At 43.7% G+C, this 23,856-nt stretch overlaps 1 protein-coding gene across 5 annotated transcripts in view; it reads right to left on the bottom strand.

The window, feature by feature from the left end:
• The window catches only part of zfhx3b (zinc finger homeobox 3b), a 202,473-nt gene that overhangs the window by 106,412 nt on the left and 72,205 nt on the right, over positions 1–23,856 (bottom strand). The gene's annotated exons all lie outside the window — the stretch shown is intronic.

Here is a 23,856-nt window from a genome sequence, read left to right as displayed (position 1 = left end):
ATGTTTACTCCAAAAGGTACTCCATGGTCATCTCACTATCACACTTCGAATAGCGCTTCACAAAAGCAATAAATATACTTAGAGCAGATATATTGAGCTTCTCAGTGACGTTAGATCGTTTTCATTTACTAGCCGTGTCCTGAGAAAGTAACAGGCTTACATCGGCATTAGAATCCACTGAAAACATCTCAATTCAGTAATTGACAACCCCAGAGGGCAGTTTGGCTCTCTGATAAAGCAGAACAAAGACGGACGGACATCCAGATTTAAAAGTTACTCAGGTTATGATAGGGGGCTAGGTCAAAGTATGAAAACCATCTGTGCAGATAACAAATCACGAAACTATTTCTTCTGGGAGTGGAGTGACTAATCCTGAGGCTTTCCATTTCAGTTCTGGCTCAGACTTTATATTATAAAGACATTTTGTGAGTGTTTGGACAAACGACAGCTTCCATTTTTACAAGTTCTATTAATATGAGCTTGAGGTGGATGATTCATTGTGTGAACCAGACCTGGGTTTTGTCATCCCAACTTGTTCCATGAATACAAAGGTTAACTTTTTCCAGCAATAAAGATCAAGCAAACAATGACCACAGACATTTATCTGTCAGGAAGCAGACGAAAAGAAAAGGAAAGAATTGATGAAGTTTTCAGTTCCTTGGTCTTTTTGACTTGTGCTCAGAAAAAGATCTATAAACACAACGTGCCAAAACTGAGAAGAAACCCCAAGTGTACAAATTTGGGGTCTTAATGTTTCAAAGGAAGTTAAAAAAAAATTGATTCCCCAACAAATAATGTGCCTGGCATAGTTGACCCTTTGTTATTGCATTTTAAAGAGTGTACTACACACAGGTGGCGTCGACCCAAAATGAATAGTGTCCGTCTTATCTCATTCAGCACAGGGGTAAAGCCGCCTGCCCAGAGACACTCTCGGCTGAAAGTATCAAGACTGGCTTAGTGTGGTTAGCTTAGACACAGGGAGCCCTAAGAGTAAAGAGGGTTCTAAGTTAGTTTTAATAGGCACATTATTTCTCCCCCTAACACCCGCACAGGCTCCACTCTGAGCCATCAGCTGTTTGAAGTCGGTAACAGCTGTAGTGTTCCAGCCTTTATTTAGAGGTCAGCACACTGACTTCACTTAAAAAGAGAGTAGGACTATAAGAGAGAGGGAGAAAGAGAGAGGGAGAGAAAGAAGAGAAGGCAGTGGGAGGAGAAATAAAGTACAGCGCGAAGGAGAGAGAGAAGTGAAAGAATGAGTGAAAAAAAAAGAGTTACTAGTGTGGCGAGGGATTAGCTGAGGGAGAGGTTAAAAGTTTGAGGAGTTGCATCTGGCCTCCTGCCTGCTCTGTTGTTTATTGCCGCCGGCGTGAAGATCTGGTGCCAACATTAACCGCACCTGAATCGTGTGCGCGCACACACTCACACACACACACACACACACTGAAAACAGGAAGAGGCATGTACACAGGCAACACTTTACTCCAATGCTTTGGCAGGAACCTACACTGTGCCAGCCTTTTCTCCTCTCTATAACCGTGTGTGTGTGTGTGTGTGTGTGTGTGTGTGTGTGTGTGTGTGTACACTGCACCCGCAGATGCCAAGTCATGACTTCTCATTTGTTAATCCCCCATTGCTCCTATTACCCTCATCTCTCCCTTCCCATCTTTGTGCTCTGTCACTCTGGATGACTGCCTGGCTGCAAAGCCCCAGTCTGCCTCAGCCAAATCTTTCGAACTTAGTCGCTTGAAGCCTGGCTTGACAACAGTTTCAAGTCTGCTCCATCCTCTACAATACGCTCAATGAGCGCAGGACAGGCGGGAGTTCTCATGCTCGATGTGAGAGTTCAATGTGCCATCAGCGAGTAATATTACACTGACCGGATCAGAGAAATACACAGGGTCACTGTGGGCAGCAATCACAGACAAAGAAGAATGCTAGGATGCCACCCACCGCAAGCCCATGGGACAGACGCGTCTCTGTTCAACTTCTCTCTGTCACTGGAATTCCCCTTAATAATGTACCAGCTCACACGGTGTAACGTGCACACATCGCCATGTACACACACACATGCTAGATTGTGGGTACGTATGAGGATCTGCAAAAGAAGGACAGAGAGTTTGGAAGAGGACAGTAAGAAGACATTGAATGGGGGGGTAGAGAGTAGGGTATTGCTTTTGCCCCAGGCAGTATAGACAAGCCTGGCAGCCAATTAGTGCAAGAAACGACCCCCACCACCCCCAACTCCCCGAGCCACCTCCCCTATGCTAAGGCTTGGCCTGGTCTTCTGAACTTGGTATGGTCAGGCTGGAATGTTGAAGCAGGTCATGTTCACATGCACATCAAAAGCGATTAAGTACAAGCATCCTGGATTAAGATGACTCCGTAGACCTTCACATCTTGGGCTAACCTCTCGAAAGCACTTGGCTTCATCCTGCCCCAACAGTATCCAAGTTCATTTTGGCCTGACACAGGCCCCTCCTTTGCTTGTGGAAGTAATACTAGATTACAGAGCAACTGTTGTTAAATGTTGATATAATGTGTTTCTCTAGTTCTTTTTCCACCCCGCTCTTTGTTTGTACAGCTGTTCTTAAACAGTGGGCCATCTCGAAGTTCTGCTCTTGTTAGGCTCACTTTGTGCAAAACTGACATCTCCTCTCAGTTTAATTTCCATTAAACACATTCAAAAATTGGCTGCGAGAGGAAAAAAAAGAATTATTTGATAAAGACTGAGCTTTCATCTGTGTGTGTGTTACATTAAAACCTATTAAGGCTGACTTCTATCCTTCCTTTTTCTTGTGACCGTCTCTTAAGCTAAGCCCCAGCTGTGCATGGTTTGGCAGGAATATTCAAAACAGTATGGCGAGGGTTAACTTATCACTCTGTGACTCAGGTATATGGGACAAGTCCTAACAGGCGACCCACAACTCAAACACACTATACACAGACCTGCGCAGCCCACAAAAAGATGATTTTCGCCAGAGTGAGAAGGTTTAAGAAAACAAAATAGGAAGAGGAAAGACGAGCACCTCCTTGACAACATTCTTTTCTTTGTTAAATCAAAGCAGCTAGGGATAAAAGAAACACCCATCAAAACATCCATTCATTAAACATACAACCTTTAGGAGCCGGTAGTGAAGAGAGGAGAGGAACAGACAGATCTGTGGGCAGATCTTTGGGCACAGAAAAGTTCGGAATATGCTGAGGTGAACACAGTGAATTCACTGAAACCTCTCCTACTCCCCCTACATCCCTCCGCGTGTGTGTGTGTGTGTGTGTGTGTGTGTGTGTGTGTGTGTGTGTGTGTGTGTGCGTGCGGGTGTGAGTGTGCGAGGACCCAGCAGGCTGGAAGCTCTCCCAGGGCCCAGATGCTCTCTGTCAACACCAAGATTCCAGAGAGGAAGCAGGGCTTTACAGCGGCAAGCTGTACACACAGCCAGGACCTGCAAAGACCAGGAGCCAGGAGAGGACAACCTGCTCCGTATAAACACAGACCTCCCTGTCTCCTGTCTGAGCCACCGGTTCTGCTTCCTTGCTCAGGATGGGCATGGTTCAGAGCAACCTACTACCAATGAAGTCCTGGGAGTGTGGAATGAGCCATGGAGCTCCTCCAGCGCGGCTGGGCCCCCTCTCTGCCTGCCACCATCAAGAGGTAAATAGCTATTGGCTGCTCAATAAGTGGCTTCAGTGTGTTGGAGTGAGGGGCCTTTTTTCCTCCACACTCTCCCAGCCTTGACAAGCATGTATTGACAGAGCAGTTACACACTAACCCATTGGGGGAAATCCTCCACATTGTGCCCCAGGCAGCTGATAAATGGAACTCATACAGTACCTGTAAGCATGATCTCCTACACGGACACGCAAAAGGATACACGCGCTTACACCCAGCTCAATACTACCGCACCGATGTAGGCGTAATTGAGAAGAATATGGGTTTTATGATACATAATGTTGTGGGGCGATGAAGGTATGGAAGGATTTTAAAAAATAAAAGTGGGGTTATAAAAATGTGTTTGGGAGAGAAGACGCATTGACTTTCAGTTCCTCTACTGATGCTGTGTCTTCCTGAACTATCATACAACCAATAAAGAGACGAGGGAGCCTCAGGTGGCCACAGATCGTAAGATAAGGAGGGAGCAGAGGCCAGTGTCTAAAATGTTGATTAAAAGAACCTTGAATAAAAATGAATTGATAGCTATGATCTGTCTATGGAAACTGAGAAGAGACAGTTTTTGTTTCTTCTGTCCGTATGCAAACATCAGTCAGTAGTTGTCAATGATGAAAAATCAATCTTTCTCAATTTCTGGCTTGATTTTTTTTCCAGTCTAAACAGCTCACAAATGTTCTATTTCGTTCCAGCCCACAGGTGAGCCGGCACTATCGAGGAGACAAATTTAGACGAGGGAGGAAAAAAAGGAGGAGTCCATGCTTGAATCCCTTGAACATTGGGGAGAGCTGTTTTGTCTCCTCCTCTCTCTCCCATCTACCCCTTTCATGTCCGATCCACTGCTGATAAATAGCTAGGGGTGCTGCACTTGCTTTCACTTTGTGATATGATGTCAGTAACCTTCATTGATCTGCGGGCGCGCAGGCAGGCCTTATCACTGCTTCTCCCTTGTGATATACTGTGATCCGGGGCCCTGACTGCTTTTTAATACACTGCACTTTAGGTAACGGTGTCGCAGGCTAACCACTCCAGCTACTAACACCTGAGGCCATATTTTACAGCAGTGATGCGATGGCCAAAGAGATTACAGTGAAACTAACTCTGGGAAAGCCTGGGAGCAAAATGATAACACTGGCTAAAGTGGGGCGGAGGAGTCACGGAGGGGGAGAATTTCTGTATTCTGATCAGGTGTTTTGGAAAAGTCTTTACTGACCTACAAAGTAGACAGAGAAGAAAGGCAATTCAGATGATGAAAATCCAGAGAGGGACACATTGTACAAATTTGCATTAAGTGGCCAAAAATCCTCATCAGGGTCATCAACCAAATGCAAAAGCCGTCATTATGACAGACCTCTCACGTCTGCTGTCGAAACATTTCAATCTTATGGTTGTGTGTGAGAGGGAGTACCTGAGTCTAATCAAGCACCTGTGTAAGAACAGAGAGCTTGTGTTGACAGAGCACAGGGCTCTTTGCTGGGCCTGAATTGGTGCTGACAGCAACTTCCTCCCACCAGATTTATATGTGCACTCACACTCACAACACCTGAGCTGATGGCTGGGAACCCATGCCAGGCCGACCCGTACCACTAACGAAATGACAGAATAAGGCACCAACTGGCTTTCCTGGTGGAAAAAATAAAGTCTTGTATTCAGGTGAGAGTTTGGCAAAGTAGTTTGATTGTAGCTCTGAATATGTTATTTGAGACAAAGACAAGTAAAATTCACTAAAAAAAAAAAACAAAGTTATATTTAAGTGAAACTATATAACCTATAATATACACAGAGGTATGCTCCAGCTAACCACCACCCCCATGTACATGGGTTGAGGAAGGCTGCAGATAAAGGAGACTGGACGACTAGCAGGAGAATTATCCCAACTATTGATTTTAGCTGTTGGGTATTACAGAAGGAAACAGCGGGTTTATCAGGCCAGGATCCCTCTGCACTTTCACTAACTAAACGAGTATTTTCCGGGCTTATCAGGCAAAAAGCCTATTACTGATGGTCTCAGCCTCCCCCACAACTAGACAAAGAAAGAGGTTGGCCACCATTATGTAGCCAGTGGATGGGTTAGGTTGCATCGCTCTTTTGGGGACCTCTAACATTTACCCAGCACTTCACACACCCAAAATGATGTCCATACATGCACCGCAATCCTCCTCAGGGGCATTGTACATTTTACTATATTTGTGTATATTTACGGTTATCAGCTAATGGACTTGTGACCTTATCTATCTGCTCTCCATCTTCCTTTCTCACTGTCTATCTCTCCAGGTCAATGTCATTTCTATGGCTTCTGTATATGAGGACTATAACAAGAGATAATGGGAAGTTCTATAATCCCTTAGAGGGGCCTAATACCGGTCTAAATCACAAGAAAAGAACTGTATGTTTTAATTACAGAATAAAAGATTCACATAGATACCTGTGAGGTACCTGTCCCGGGATCCTCAGTGAGCGTGCCCTTCTTATCTGTGAAACCTGAGGAAAGCCTTGTTCTCAGTGTGCATGCTGCTCGGAATTAGCCGGCATGAATTAAAAGTGCTCTCCGTATTTTAAGATAACGTTATACTTCAAGACATTTTGAATGTATACCCATTTCCCAATATTAATAATGAACAAGAGTAGAGACAGAGAAAATTTCCCTCAGCAATTACTGTGGAAATCCATACACTGATCAATGTGCAATCCCAAGGATTGTCTTAATACATATAAAATATAGACAACACCACGTGTGCATATGAATGTGCATGAATTTACTGTGGCGTAAAATGACCTCAACAAGATGAGAATATTATTGAAGAAATAAAAGCTCGGTGTAATGATTTACATATTTCATCACAGGCAGCTATGAAAGTAAGTGATTAAACACACAGCGAGAAAGGGAGCGAGGAAGGGGGAGGGAGAGGGAGAATATTGACAAGACTGAACAAGACAAACTGCTAAACAGAATAAAATGATAAAGAAATAAAACTACTTCCCACTTGGGTCAGCCATACTAAAAGTGCATCATGGAATAATAAGACATATTGGATAAAGATGTCCTTTAAACTGTCTGAGCTCGTCTTGTTCGGACTAAAGACTACATGAAGTATTCTATCCATTGTGTCAACACATCATGCTGGATTCTGCAATCCATATTTAAACCGAGAAGTGGGGGAAGATGGTACCGAAAGGGGGAGAGGACAGAGAATTGTGACCAGACTTGGCACCCACGAAGGGGCAGCACTCATCTGCCCACCAGTCTGCCTTTTATGTCTCCAAGTCAGCCCTGTAATTTGCTTGGAGCGGAGATAAATCTTATCTTGGAGACCTGATTAAGTTTTTAATTTACACTCCAATCAATAGCACAGGTCTATTGGCAATGTGTCTAAAACTCTATTTACCAAAGGATTCCCTGCTATCAATTGATCAAGGACCCGGCAGCCATAAATTATGGGAACATGTGTGTGAGTAAGAGAGAGAGAGAGAGCGCGAGAGAGGGAGCAACAGTGAAAAAGGGTGAGAAAGTGGTGTGAGAGTGAGAAATTGAAAGAGCCAGGTCATATTTGACTGCCTTCAGGATACAACACAGATATGAGCTGTAGCCTAGTTACATACACTCACTGGAGACCCATGTACAAGACCTGAGAACCAAACAAGCACTCTTTAAACTGTGTTTGATATTCTTCAACAACCTCCAGTCCACCCATCCTGAATCCAATATCAGGGTAATGAGGAACGTAAAGAACGGCTAAGGCAACACAAAAATCCCAAATATCTCAGTTCCACACCAGCTTCCAGATATTTGTTTTCAGAGGGACCATCCTAAAAGACTGAAGAAGTTTGACCTCCCACTTCCGGTCCTTTCTGCATGAGTGACATTATCCGTTTACAGCGCCGAGTTTCCCAACGGAGCTGTTTAAAAGGAACCTGCTGGGGTCTGGTTTCCCAACACACAATTCCTACATGCGGTTCCGACTAAATGCTCCAAAGCATCACGCCTGGGAAACAGAGGATTTTTTCTTTTTTGTTTTTCCTTTTTTATAGACGCCGGTTTACACTGGTCTGACATCCGGGAAGCAACTATTTTCTGTTGAATGTTTTTTAGCAGTTCCGATGTTTGCTCAGAATTTTAAAACACTAATGGAAGAGTTTTGCAGCTTTAAATAACTGTAGTCACTTAAAAGCTCAATCAATTTTCACTCGGGACACTTTTTGAGCCACGCTCCGTCAGAAGACGACAGCAGTACCACTGTGGCCGGGAGTTAAAGGGCACAGATACAACTCCGAATCCTCTACACTGCTCCAAAGCAGAGGAAGTGGAGGGGAGGGAAAGGAGGGCAGCGTTATCATGGTGGAGAAAGTGTCGTCATGGCGGTTCTACTCTGACCCTGCTGACTCGCTTATTCCTTAACATGAGATCATTTTGGACAGCTGACCTCAATATCACTGTGCTCTAAGGATGAAACAGATCCAGTGGAGCTCCTTATTCCCTACACCCTGCCTACAAAAACATAAGCATGGACTACGTTTAGCACGCGCACATACACACACTTCAGGCTTATTCCTTCTAACTCATTAACAGGAATTAACAGAAATAAAGCAAAACAAGTTCATTTCCTGCTGCCTGACTGTTTCCAGTGAGACAAAAATAGAGACGAAGACAATGGACAAACAGGTCCTCCCAGAGTTCTTTAAACACTCAATGTTCACATGTCCATTTTCCTATTGTCCTCCATTTTCAGCATGATGCAGAAGTTGTAAAAGTAAGAAACTATTTCACAAAAAACAGTGTCTTACTTATTACTTATTTCTCAGGCCAGTCAAAGTAACACTGCATGTTTTTCCTGCTCGCACCTAAAATTACAACATGCAATAATAAGGTACAAAAATATTGTTCTAACAAATGTTCAGGCGGATGTTATGTACTACTTTGTCATTAGTGGAGAAGCTGTCTGGTAAAATCAGGCATAAACATGTGTCAGAATTACATGTAATTATAGTCGAAAAACTTCCGCATGGGAGTATGAATCACCTCTGCAGCTGGCTGGCGTGGCAGGAGAGAACACAGTGCACTGCTATCCTCACCTTCGTAACTGCGGTGGGGGAAGGGAGCAGGACACGGGACACACGCCGAAGAACACAGACACGCTCACGCTAAGTCAGAGAGCCCGACTTGCTGGTCCTCTCCTGGATTATCTAAAGAGCCACCGACGGATATGTGTAATCAGCCCCATCCCCATGTTTCTCTCTCACTCTGCTTCTCTGGCTAATGTCTCCGCCTGATTCGATTGAGGCAATTAGGCAGTAATCTATAGAGCTGGGGAGTGATGGAAACATTTCCCACTGTCCTCCTCATGTTTCTCAGAGCTGCTATAATTAGCTAACTTTGTTTCTCATTAAACATCAGAGCAGTATTTACATACCCAGATCCAATTTGGCTCTGCAGAGCCCATTCCTTTTAAACTATCTTGAAACTCTGAAACACGTTCGTAAACAAAGGAATGAGGGAGCGGTAATCTGCAATTATTTCAATCAAACATTTATATATTATAACGGTAGGACACAATGCTTATAGGATGTACCAGACACAAAAAATGTCAGTGTTTATACTGAATACTGAGGATTAGCATTTTACACTTGTGTTTTATAGATGTAAATGAGGCCTTAAAAGGTTTGAGTCAATCACAAGTTTGAGCTTATGGTTTCAATGAGCCGTCGTGGGAAGTGAAATGACTGACATCCAGTTGGCTTGGATTCAGACTCTATTATTGCTGGCACCCAAAACAAAAAGTCATTAACTAAAATATACATGCTTTAGACTGAAATTTTAAACATACAATGAACAAGAATACAAACAACTCTTTTCTTTTTGCTTCCATTTCTTTCATGTGCTGAACTTAAAGCTCAAAAACTTTTTCTATGTAAAAAAAAAAAACAGACCCAAGATTGTTCACTAACTTGTCTAAATCTGTGTTTGTGAGCACTTCTCTTTCGCTGAGATGAGACACGGAGCAACACATCTCCTTTGCAGAGATTTGATCAGGTTGTTGACTGTGGCCTGTGGAACGATGGTCCACTCTTCAATAGCTGTGCCAAGTTGCTGGTTATTGGCAGGAACTAGAACACGCTGTCCGATGTGCCCATCCAGATCATCCCAAACATGCTCAATGGTTGACATGTCCAATGAGAATGCTGGCTATGCAATAACTGGGATGTGTTCAGCTTCCAGGAACCGTGCACAGATCCTTCAACATGGGGCCGAGCAACATCATGTTGCTACATGAGGTGGTGGATGTGAGTGAAGGCCACAACAATCTCTGAAAATCTCCGGCAAATTCTCTGAAATACCTTTGGAGACAAATTATAGTAGAGAAATTAACATTTAACAGCTCTGGTGGACACTCTTCCAATCTGTGGCATCGTGCTGTGTGTTAAAACTGCCCGTAGAGTCTCCTTCAACTGTGATCACCTTGATGTGCCACACCTGAGAGGAGGAGGGATTATCTCAGCAAAGGAGAAGAGCTCACTAATACAGATTAAAACACATTTGTGAGCAATATTTGAGAGAAAGAGCCGTTTAGTGAATATGCAAAAAGTCTGAGATCTTTCAGTTCAACTTTTTAAAAATGAGAGTCAAAAGAAAAGTGTTGCATTTACATTTCTGGTCGGTGTACTGCAGTTCCAGTCCAATATTTCACCATTAGTGCAACAGTAAGGAAAACTAATCTGAAAATCAAGTTTGCACAAAACATTTCTAGCCTAACGAACAGTGATTTAGCAAATTTTGGGGAGTTCTACAAGAAAACTTAACATTTTGCTGAACTACTTATTGATTTGCTACCATGCACTGAAAACCCCTTATCAAGCTACGGAAAAGTTTAGATAAAGAAAAAAATGGTCTCCAAAGGAAGTGTATTTCAATCGGCACAGTTGTTGCCTGTGTTATACAGCTACTGCATACATTCAAGAAAATATGCAAAACAGGACTGATGATTTCAAGTCCCTGTGTGTTCCTGCACATCGAAATATGTTACAACCAGTCATAACTGACAGCATGATTCCAGATTCTGAATCCGGAGCTCTAGTGGCTATCACAGACATTGCACCACAAAGCATAGTTCTATTTAGGAAGTCGCGTTTCTTTTACTTGCAGTGCAACATTTCTGTCAGGCACTGGATGCAGTTACTCATGCCATATCTACTTCAGAGTGAGCAGCCAAACATCGACAATTAAAATCCTTATATCATACTGCTGCATGCTTACACATTCACTGTTGCTATGGGTTATTTATAAACTAAAGTAACCACAACATTGTACCCACATCCACCTTCACTGAGCTCAGCGCCATATAGGAAGGTTGCTGATGTGACCTGGCTTTCGCAAATTAACACTGACAGGCTTATGCAGGAATATCCAATCATCTCTGATCGTGGCATGCCGTCACAAAATAACTTTGTTTTTTTCATCTCTTTGTGATAGTCTAAATCTTCAGAGTGTGGTATACTCACTTTTCTGATTTACTTGAATGCAGCTCAAACTATGTTGCCTGAATTCTGACAGCTCTAACAATCTCAAAGCTTTAATTGCTTAAAGTCTGGGTATGAATGCAGCACAGAAAAATCTAATCATCTCCATAGCTTGTTCATGGTATGGTACAGCTAGTATACATATGCAGTTGTATAGCCAGGACTGAAGAGGAGGGTAATTCAATCAGCAGCATTCCAGCATGACACAGATTCACTTTGTCAGCTGAGCTTCACCAGTCTGAAAAGAGACACTATCTCAACAATAATTTTCTTTCAACTCCAATACCTGGCAAAGAATGTGACAATTAAATAACAGCTTTTTATTGGCTAACACCACAGTCTCATCACATCTCACCCTATGAAATCAAAGATCCTGTCTCCCGATGGCCCTGAAAAATTACAGGCTGCTCATGTGAAACCGGTAAGTCCTGCAATTATGACCGAGCTCACAAGTGACCACACTTCTTCAAAAGACTGCGAGCACACAAACACACACACACACACACACGTCGACTGCAAGTGGAATGCATTAGCAAATGGTGTGTTCAGGGTAGGGCTGTGTGTATAAGTCCAGATGGGCTGGCGGGGAAGCTTGTCCTGGGAAAGGGCTGTCCCGAACTCACACACCCCTCGTCAGCTCGCCTCTGGCCCTGTGTGCAGCTCCACAGCTCGCCTGTCCTGAACAGCAGAGGGTTAACTGCACTGCCCAGTCACAGGCGTGAAGTGAAACAATGAAATAATGGCAGTGAGTGAACGCTCAAAGGCAGGGGGCACGGTGGGTGTGGGAGGGCGGGGGCTCGCCATAGGCTCCTGCAGATGTTGTCGGGCTTCAGCGGGTCACACAATCACATGTATTAGCATTCCTGATAGAGGGAGCCCGGATTAGTTAGCTGAATGCCTTTCTCAATTCTGTCAGAGTTTAAACACACCAGAGAAGCAGAGCAGAGGGAGAGAAATCCCAGAAATGTGGCAAGGAAAGGTGGAGGCATGAGTGCAGGGGAAGAAAGGGAAAGCCCAGCTCACAGAAACGGCAGGCACAATGTCGTAGGCAGGAAAGCAGTGAAAAAAAAAAATACAAATGCATAGGAAGATTGACAGACAAATTGCACCAAATTGACTAAAACAGCTAATGAAACAGTTTAACAAACAGACAATAAAGAGAAATCAAGCATGTGATAATTTAATGGTTTTGTGAGGGTGGCAGAGGGAGTGTATATATGAAACGAAGATTTCTATTTGTGGCTGAATGAGTGAATGAGCAGAGACAAATGGCTTTCTTTCTTCTTTGTATGTCTGAGCGAGCGAGGGCGAGCGGGAGAGAGAGTAGAGACAAAAGCTTTTCAGAGTGCATGTGTGCTGTCCTGTCCTTTTTTCCCAGGACAGAGGTCTGGAGAGGCCTCATATTTCTGGCTGCTGTCAGGCCGGGGTGAGAGGCAGAGACAGCGAGGGGCAGCTGTTTTCTATGAGGTAGCCTGGCTCCTTCGCACATGTTCTTTGATCCAGTTTGGCTTCCTTGGTCAAGCAAGCTGCCCCCCCCCCCCCCCCCCCCCCCCCCAAACCTCCTCTAAGCATGTATGAATCCATGTATGATTATGTGTTCAAGCAAAGTGCATGCCAGAGGGAGAGCTCATGAAAATGGTGCAGTAAATAGCAAGGGGGAGGGACACAAATGGTAGCACAGTATTTAACAAATGTTGGGACTTAAGTTGTACAATGACCTGAGAGAAAACACTAAACCAGAGCTCAACTCAATTCCTCTGTCTTTGTTTTAACACCAGACAAATAATGTCAGAGGAATGCAGCAGGGCCAGTCTGATATGGTTGTGTATTCAACTGAGATTTTAAAATCCGGTGGAGACACGTGAACAATAACACACTCATGCACACACGCACAGGTGCAGCACGACTTGTGTGTTTGCCCCCCCCCCCCCCCCCAAACCCCACTGGATGAGCTAATGTGTTCCCTAGTCCCTTGCTCTTACCATACAACACACACACTGAAGTGAGTAACGTTAACCTTGTTACCTTAGTCCTAAAACCAGATCTTACATGGATGATTCATAGAGCAGTGTACTCCCAGTTTACAGGGCCACAAACTCAGCCAACGCACAGTCAAGTGCTTCTTTCATGAGCACTGGCGTCTCTAAGAGAAGCATGTATTCCTTCCGAGTACAGCAGGTAATGTTACAGCTGGTATTTAAAAGGACACAGGCTAAAGGGAGAAGTGGACTGATTTATTTAAATTGGTTGAAAACATTGTTACGCCACATAAATCAAGGACGCCAAGCTGGAGAACAGAAGGAAACCAGGCTCTTCAACAAACAATATAAGCATACTGTAACTTAAATATATGGCACTTGCTTTGCTTACTGGAAACACAGCATGACTGAGAATACATTCTATTATCAATATTTTGAATAGGATGATACAACAACAAAACAAAATAGGACATTCCATATGGATTTTTCCTTTAATGTTCTAGGATTTTGTAATAAGACATATTCACAGAGCATTTCTCTGGAAGGAAACTGTACAGGCATCATTCAGACTGCATTCTGCAGTTAATGGCATCAGATACCTGAGCAAAAAAAAACAAACACCTTTTATATTTGACAGTTAAGGGAGGCGTACCTTTGTCCCTAACCAATGACTATCAGTGACTCTACAAGTTAATATTTGCTTCTGCCTGCTCATAAATTTGCATTGCATTAGAACCTGACCTAAATGCATTTTTATCACCCAAAGTAATTAGCTGAGCATTAGTTGTAGGAGAGGAAGAGAGAGAGAGAGAGACAGAGAGAGACAGAGACAGAGAGCGATGAGGCTGAATCCTTCCTGAATGGGTGGTGGCTTGACAAAAGCTACAGGAGGGATGGCTACAGAGTAAACCGGAGCTGGGCCACCAGATGAAAGAGGAAGTAAACAGGACCAGAGTGCTGCCTCTTTAATCTGCTACATTAACTCCAGCACCACAAGGGGAGGAGCTAGCAAGCAGGCAAACGACACAGCCACACAAAAGGGGAGTGTCAATGAGGGGGTAATAAGGAAAGACAATGAGTAAACAAGCAGGGGAAGTCCGAGCCTGGCGTGCTAGAAACTCCCTGCTTCTCACTGCCTGGCACACACAAAGGCCCTGCTGTAATTAGCCACCCCAATAGGTTGTTTTGCATTTGCATATAAATGCCCTCACAGGCAAACGCTAAACACGCTGACACAAGCCATGCCCAAAACAGACGTTCGCCACACCTCTACCCCTCCAGGAGGTCTCAGGGGTCCACTTAAGTCGGGGTACCCCCTCCCTCCGCCGTGTGCTTTTACCCACTGCAGGCAAGCTGGCATCCATTACAGAAAATGCGGACAGCGCGCCGAAGCGCTGGTACTCGGTTCTTGTTTCGAGAGAGGTTGTGAAATAGTGTCGCCAGGCTTCCTGTTGAAGGCCCACATGCCCTCCTGTCATGTGAACGCACATCTTTGCCTTAACCACAGGACCCAACCAGACAGGGAGCGACGCTGATAGGCTGCTGTTCTGTCAGATCAGAAAACTTTTATGGGAAACAGTAACCGAGTTTTTACGGAAATACTTTTTTTTTTTCCCTGCACATACACAACTGTGAATGCACTTGGTAAAGAAGGCATCTCTTCAAAATGTGAGAAATTACAGTTTGATCTCGAGTGTCGTAGAAGTATTCTTCCATATGCACTGTCAAAAAAAACAAAAAAGAAGTGGAACAAGCTCCTAAATTGAACCCAAAGTTCAACAAACTGTGATATTTTACAGATTTTAGGTTCAAAGCAATATTGTTGAAATTTGAATAAAAGCTGAGCCCCAGTTTTACACTTCCTCTTCTGTGTAGTTTTGTTTTGACAATGGCATTTGATGATAATAATAAAAAAACACTGAAAGCTATAGAAAGGAAGGAAGTGATGAGACTGGTGTTTGCCCTCCCCCTGCCCTGACCACAGTCTCTCTCTTCTCTCTCCTTCCTCTAAACCCATATTCTCTCTCCAGCATAAACAAAATCAGTGTCATCAACACACTCGCCCAGCTCCTTTTGCTGCTAGGAGGGAAAGAGTTCATCCACATCGCTCCTGCGCCACACTAGAGCTACTTCCTGTGTTAATCCTCAGCACAGAGTGTGATTTTACCCGTCCGCTCTGCTTGCCAGTGAGTTTTCTGAGCATTGCTTGTGGCACAGAAAGACCACAGAATGAAAAGCTATCCGCTAGCATTAAACACTTGGTTCTCACCTGCCATGTGGCCTGTTGTTCCCCATCAGGGCATGATCTGACATGAGGAAACACCTGGCTCGAACAAAAAGCAGCCAGTAGGAGATGCCTATTTTACAGCCTTCCTCCTCCTGAGACAGATACCGTCTCTGAACTGCAAAGACTAGTTATCCAGAGAAAACGCTGTCCAAATTAAAATAAAAAGACCGTTCTTAAATATCTCTATCACAAATGCGTGATTCAAAACAGCTATGAGAAAGAAACTTTAATGCTGCAAAACGGGAGACCGAAGTAGTAGAGGGGAAAGAAGACCAGTTCTTGTCAAAGAAATGCCATTTAGCATGTAAAGACAAGCAAAACTGTTGTGAACAGTCAGCATCCGTTCTGAACCCAGCTCTTACCTCAGGCTGACTTCCTATATGTGGTCAGGGTGTGTTTTTGTCTTATGCCTCACACGACAGTGCTTACTATTTGTTATTACTGAGGGGAAAAGACAAGGAAAAAAAAAACACCAAACAAAGAGATGGTTTAAACCTATAAGAAGAAAAGGTAACTGCCCCTTAAATTTGAGTCAAGGTCGAGCCGGCTGGCAGACAACGCAGCTGGTGGTGAAATGACAGAAGGGGATGTATTAAACTCAAGCCATTATACATCAGCATAATGCTTTATTGTGCTTGTATCAGTCTCCACATGCAGTACGACAACTAATGGCTGCATAAACTCGCCCAGGCCTGGTACCTTCATTCATTAAACAGTAGGGAAAATGAACGCCATGGTGACCAGACGAGGTAAGTGACGTCACAAAGCCGAGGTCACCGGTCTGTTACGGCCGTCTAGCCCCGTGTCGGCCCCATGGGACCCGCCCCACCCCCCTCCAGCCCCGGCCCCATCTCAGCTCAGTGGCACTGAACACCAGGAAGAGAACTACAGGAGAATATAGCATCAAATATACCAGCAGCTAATGTACGGTCACTGTCATCATGATAGATCAGCTGTCGGGCACAAATCACAAATCATGTGATCCTGCACAGAAGCACTGCTTTGAAACTGATTAAATATACTTTTTTTTTTTTTTAAATGCTGGTGTATGTGTGTGTATCAGCAGAAGAAGAGAGTGTGTGTCCTCCTCCTCAGGCTAAAGGCACAAAAACACTGTGGGTTTTCAGCTTTCACTGTTGCTGTATGGAAATCTGCTCCTCTAATCAATTTATTATGAGGCACTGAAGTCCTTATGTTTGTTCATTTAACACACGGAAAATGAAAAACCACATTTTGTATAATGAAAACCAGAGGGACAATCAAACATGTTTCAGGGGGAAGAAAAGCCAGAAGGCAAAAAGGGTGAGGTGCAGACACACCTTTCAATATAATGTAGACCAGTCGTATTGTGGCTTTGAGGAAACGTTGGTTTAATTGCACTTTGAAATAGCATTTAATGTGGTCTGGCATAAACGGTTTACACTCAGGACAGTACCAATTATAATTCAGCCAATCAGAAATCTTTCATAAATCCACTGACATGCTCATTGCAACAGCTAGATGCTTATTTGAAGAGATGAGATGGGATGGCGACAGACGCGCGTGCAGTATATCTTCTTTTTAATTACAACGTCTGCAGAGGTGGGACTGTGCTATAAACAATCATCTGTGCAATCAAACACAATAACACCAACACCATGCATTATAATGATACATTCTCAATTGAAAAACATTATTCTGCACAGCATTTGTATCATAGTTGCTTATATTAAAACTGAGAAATATAACAAAAAAAAAGGGCTAGAAACTGAGAACTTCATAAGCAGCTAAAACAGTGGGGGCATCTCCAATCGGTTCATTAATGATTATCAGGTGGTAGCGATCAGATCAACACTGATACTTTTTGGCATTCACAAAAGCAGGCACTGTTTGTCTTTATGATTTTCCAAATGAAATGCTACAACACACAAAAAACTTGAAAGACAATTAAAAAAATATCTGCATCTTTTCAGGCATTTTTTTAAACAGTGATTGCTTAATGAACCAAAGTTTTTTTTTTTTTCCTGGACCTTCACATCTATCTGCTGTTCTATGTTCTGATCATGTGTTTCTGTGTTTGTATGCAAAGCAGAGGCACAAGCAGAAATAAGCACAAATACAAGGAGTTTGCCTTTACGGCCATGCACTTTGCAGCAAAAATGAAGATAAATTTGATCTTAGTCTAACATAAGCATAGAATTTAAAAAAATATATTGCTTTGCATGAGTAAATAAACTGCTTTACAAAAATCTAACGCACAGCACGTGTGTGTGTGCACTCTGTAAAACTGCTCACAGAGGCAAAGGAAAACACAACAGCAGAAGCTGAGAGAGAGAGCTGACATCAGAAGACTACGGAGGCTACAGCACTTAGAGGACATTTTATTGCTTTGCTGTGGTCAAGTGAGGTGCACCGAGCTCAATTCCACCACAACAATGGCAAAGAGGGCCGCAGAGACAAAAGAGGGCTATCCCTGCTTCTTAACCCCTTCGGTACTAGCAGATCACTCGCCGGGGGAACCGGGTGAACAACATCAGACCACCTCAAGAGAAGCTCGGGGAATCAGGTCCCAACTTAACATGCCTGCACAAAACGCTCGTACACATCCTGGTTACATCCACATCAAAAAACAATAAATATGAACAAACATCCAAAATATCTAACAGAGGCCAGATCGTGCCGGCTGAGGAAACAGCCGATAGCTTCACCTCAGCCATATCTCACACTGAAATGTACTGAGCTGCTTTCTGCCTCTCCGTCTCTCCATCTCTGCCCCTCCTTCTTCTCTCTCTCCTCAGCCGGGAACATCGATGGGCGACTACGCATTTGCAAGTGAATTACACTTTTTTTTTTTTTTTTTTGATTTGTGTGTGTCTTTGCGCGTGGGTGCCTGCGAGTGTGTGTATGAGTGTGTTTTTGTAAAAAAAAAAAAAAAATGGAGGAGAGGGTGTGAGAGGGAGAGGGTGCTCCTGCCTTCGCTCTTTTCTTTTCTTCCTCCTATAATCCTGAGGAGGATAAGCTGCGAGGTACACAGAGAGGAAGTGCCACAGACCTGCCGGGGTCCTGCACATCCCAGCAGTGCATTCCTGCAGCCGCGCCATCAGACGCATGTATAGACAGACTAAAGCCCCGTCAGACAGACGGAGCTACAGTCGCAGAGTGGAGTGGGCACAGAGCGCGCGATGAGGACGACAGGGAATCACAATCATCTGAATCTAAAAATAAAATCCTGTTTTTATTCAGGGTTGAAAACAGAAATGAAAAATATGAAATTAGCACAAAAAAATAAAATAAAATACATAATAATTTTGTAGAACAATGTATGTTTATTTATGTTTTTGGAGGAGGAGAATAAAATGAGAGACATGGAGGAAGCAAATACACAGTCAGCAGCAGCACAGCATTAACGTGACTTCCACACTGCTTCATATGTGGCCTTTCAAAGCAGCCTTGGCCCACTGACCAATACAAACACTGTGACTGCGTTGGTATAAGCTCTGTATTGACACAAATACAATATAATACTGTATCACTATGTGATGCGGCTGAAAATATCTAGTAACACACACACACACACACACACACACACAAATCCACCTTTTCCAGTTGTCTGATGGTTTAAATGAACACAAATCTACTTATTTCACTGACAAGTGTTTTAACTTATTCACCTAAAACAATTATTTGGGTAAGCAAAGGTCATTTACATATTCTATATCGGTGAGGCAGGGTATCGTGTTTTGAATGGAAATGATATGATATGAAATTCTAAACGTGTGGAATACAACAGACGTAGAATATGAAGTCAGAAACTAGGCGGCTGATACACTGCCAATTTCTAAAGCCTGTCACACTCTCTATCAAACACCCACGTGCGCGCACACACACACACACACACACACACACACACACACACACACACACACACACACACACACACTCTTACATTTCAGTTACACAATGCAGATTTCACAGACACAGATAAACAATGCGAGGGCAGTTATCACTCCACAGAGCACAGTAACATAGAGGAAGAGGAAGAGGATGACAAAGAAATGGGGGGGGGGACAAAAAGACGGCGTGTGTGTCGTCAGAGTCACAGGCCAGAGGGGCCCATGTATTGTTCCAGGGCTCAGTGTAGGGAGAGAAAAGCGACCTGGGCCGCCTCTGTCTAAGCGTCCTCCATGTTTTATGCATTCTGTCCTTTGTGATGATAAGCGCCAGTGCGAAGGGTGGAATGCTGGCCTCCAGGGTCCAGGAGAAGGGTGGGCTCATGGGGGGCTGGGGTGCAGCTCAGTTAAATTTTTTGCAGCCACTGGAAGCGCTCCCTGTCATCCCTGCTCTGCCCGCATGTAGGCATCTTTAGCCTGCAGAGGCAGAAAACCGTCGTTCCTCCCAACCCCAAAAAACTAGCTGCTGCTGCAGCTGCCACAAAATAATATGTACAGTCAGTCACAGTCGCGATAAAAGACACACACACACACACACGCACACACAGACACACACACACACGCGACTCCGATTGGTGGACAGGCATGCACCACACAGGTCTTCCGCCTCAGATTCGACACAGTGGCACAGGGGGAAAAAAAAGTCTTTATCAGTGTTAGAGCGCTGCTATCTAACAAACAGCCTTGTTTTGCTACAAAACTGATATTGTGAATTTCTAACAAAAGCAATACTGAGATTCGAGTCAAGGACGCAGATCTGCAAACACAATTTAATCCCTTTCCATGACTAACATAGTATTAATTTATTATTATGTTAGAGATGGAATACAAATTTGTGTAAATGTGTGCCACACACTATTCTCTTCCATGACAGCTTCTGAATATCCTTCACTGAAGGGGAGAAAGTCAAAATACAACTCATGCTTTGCTTTTAAATATATTAATGAAAAGACCAGGATTGTTCTCATTTTCCCTATTTTTCTATTTTTTTGTAAGACTGTTAAAGCAATAGTTCTGTGATTATCTATCAAAATATAAATCCGCTGCGACTGATCTGAATTTGAACACTGATTTGCTTTTTTAGACATAATTTAAAATTAATTTAAATAACAAAAAAGATGATAAAACAAAAAATGCATCCATAACAGGACCGATGTCACTATGGCATTCAAAAGGCCACACACACACACACACACACACACACACACACACACACACACACACACACACACACACACACACACGCACACACACACTTCTGTAAGAAATCTAGTCAACCACAATGATTTAACCAAGATTCTTAACACGATAACAAATTGTGAAAGAGCAAACCACGAAGAAATCATGCATGCCAACCTCTCGTCAAATAAGATAAAAGGTTGATATTGAGGAAGAGTAAAAGAAGCTCAAATGAAAGCATGGAGGGAATTTAAAGAAAATAGGGTGCTTTCTCTGGATAAAGAGGAGCCCTTTTGGACACTCAGGGCTGCAGGGATTAAAGATCGGGCACACAGCACGCTCACACACACCTCTACACACACACACACACACACAGACCTGAACATGACATCTCCTCCACTCTCTCTTGCCACTTTCTCGCTCTCTTCTGTGTTGCGTCACCCCCTCCCTGTGTTTGCTCCTATAGGATAGCATGACACACACATCGGCCTTGGCTGCTGGACAACTGGAAGAATTGGTCTCCGCCGCACAACCGTGCGTTTTCAAAAGCACACATCAGACTCGACGCCATCATCTATGCTGACTGCTCTCATCTACCTGTCCATACAGCGAACGCCAGAGACAGGCACTGCATTCCTGACTGATTTCTAAGAAAACACATCAAGAGAGAGGCTGAACAAGTCATTTTTATGACGCACTGACTCTCATATTAGACAACCTGCAGAACAAAGGAATTAATTTTAACTGCTCATCCACTCTTTATTTGACAAAAATAAAAGAATAAAAATAACAATAATAACATTTAAAAGATCTCGATTAATGAACTGTAATTATCAATCGCAAAAACGTCCTATATTTAGCTTAAGGGAGTGTATTTGTGTGGATTTTTGTTTTCTTTATGCACACATGAAGCACAAGCTGTCTGACACATTATCAAAACACTGCTGAATCACCAGTGTGTGTCTCCAGCCTCCCATTCACCCAAAGAGGGCTCTCTCCGACTGAGGACATGGCAGCGAGCTCCCCCACCGTGCCAGTGCCCGAGCACGGAAAGGTGGGAGTTAAGAGGGGAGATACGCAGATACATGAAGAATGAGACGGCGCGAGAGGGAGGAGGGAGGGAGGGAGGGAGGGAGAGACGGTGAGAGGAGAGGTTACGACAGCCAGAGGCGCTGTAGCCCCTTCCTCTGTGTTACCCCCAAACCGTGAAACAAGCCCGTCTGTGACAACTGTGACTTTCTCTCTCTCTCTCATTTGCCCGACTGGACGTGCTGTTCCCACTCGTACAGTGAGACGACATCTGATTTCTCTGAAAATACCTGTCATCAAATATTGTAATAGATGGGGGACCGAGTGCAAACAGTGCTCAGCCGTTGTGTCGCCGTGCAGGATCAATGGCAAAAGCACATCAACCCAGCAGAAAAGTGCGATCACATCAGAGCCTCACACCACTGAATATTCTCCTATTATATCAATCACAGCTGCAGCAGCACATGTGTGGTGATCACACCACATGCATGTTAGTTTCTGCCCAAGATTTATAGATAATTTTGGAAAACATTACATAAACACAACATTCACACAACATGTCAACTATTTTATGATATTCTCCATGTCTGCTGATTCAAAACAGCTATAAGACTTGAGTTCATCCTAGTAGATTTATAACAGAAGCTAATTAGATTAAAATAATTAGAACGAACTCGGGAGGGAAATATGTGCATGGCACTATTTGTTTTCATTTATGCTGGACAAAATAATTAAAGAAATCCCTTTAGTTTGAGCAAAAATATGTTTATAATTTATCAATTTTTTATTATTTTTTTTTTTGATGGGGGGGTGAAATTGAAAATCTAATCTGGACTCGAACGTGGAAAAGAGATGAAATAGATCTGACCACAAGTCATAATTTTAAATTAGAAATGGCCTGGTGTCAATTATTTTCTGCAAGCGCCGTCTGCGGTAAAGCCATCACTCTGACAGCACTTCCACATGAACGCAGTACTTCCAGCATCACAGCCAGAGATGTGCTTGAGATACTACAGTGAGCGACTCGAAACACCAAACCTGACAATTTTTTCGAAATGAGAATACATCGAAATAAAGCCAGTGACAATCCTATACCTTTTTCCTGGAGCAGTGATAATTAAACATAAATATGACAATGAGGCAAGACAGGAAAATCAGACAGGTGAGATGACAGTAAACATTTCTCCTGTCTTTGTTTTGTAACAGAAGAGGAGGAGAGGGAGGAGGAAGATGAGGAGAGGAGTGTTCCTGTCAGACAGGGGAGGAAGGGAGATCACTTGTGTTTTGGCACAGCTGCCTATACCTGTCCTATATAACACCTTTAAGTTTCTAATCAAAGCGATCTAAAACACACTAAAGTTGATGGTGCAGACGCACGTGCAAAAAAAAAACACTGGAATTAAAACCAAATGACTCAGAGAAAAAAGAAAATGATCGACGCAATGTGAATAAAATTGCACAGAAAAATTCTAAGGTAAAACTGCCTCTTTTTACCAGGTTCTAACACACACCCACACACACACACACACTCACACTCACACTCACACAATGCTAATCCTCTTCAGTCTGAAAGGTAGGGATCTGTTTACCTGACCTCTTCCCCTGATTGCTCCTCTATGGCCCGTGGCTATCTGACCCCTCAGCACTGCTCCTCTCTGCCCCCCTCATTGGGAGGGTGGGGGGGGGGGGGGTCCTCTCACTGCTTGACAACCTTACAAGTTTGAATTTTTTTTTTCTAAACCGGTTACCAGTCTATTTTTGTTTCTTCCACCCTAAAACGAAGCCAAAGTCTTAATCCTGCAGATGCTGACAACCGTGAGCGCTTTGTGTGGCTCCCAAAACATCCCAACCAGCAGCAGCCTCCTCTGCTCTGCTCTGCTCTCCCAGGCAGACCCACTCTCTCCCCATTATCCTTCGGCTGTTTGCGAGGGGGTTTCCTCTCTTTTTTATCTCTGCACTCACTCCATGACCCCTGTTCCCCCTGTTTCTTGCTGTCTGACCTACACCCCCCCCCCTCACACACACACACACACACACCCACTCTGCTTCTCACCCCCTCTTTCTGCCCCCCCCCCCAACAGTACACACATCCTATCTATGCCTCTGCTCGCTCGCAAAGCCTTTTTCCTCCTTTCTTTCCTGTCTCCATGTCGCGAAAAATATACAAGCCTGACTTGAACGTCTCGCCGCTCTCTGTCTGCTCCCAGCTCATCCCTTGCGCGTAAACTTGTCACTATTTTCGACTGTATTTGTGACTGCAGGCGTCTTTCAAACACA

The sequence above is a fragment of the Salarias fasciatus genome, chromosome 1 (assembly GCF_902148845.1).
Source record: "Salarias fasciatus chromosome 1, fSalaFa1.1, whole genome shotgun sequence".
NCBI lineage: Eukaryota > Metazoa > Chordata > Actinopteri > Blenniiformes > Blenniidae > Salarias > Salarias fasciatus.
Note: the sequence above shows the minus strand (reverse complement) of the source record. Positions and strands in the feature narration are given on the sequence as shown.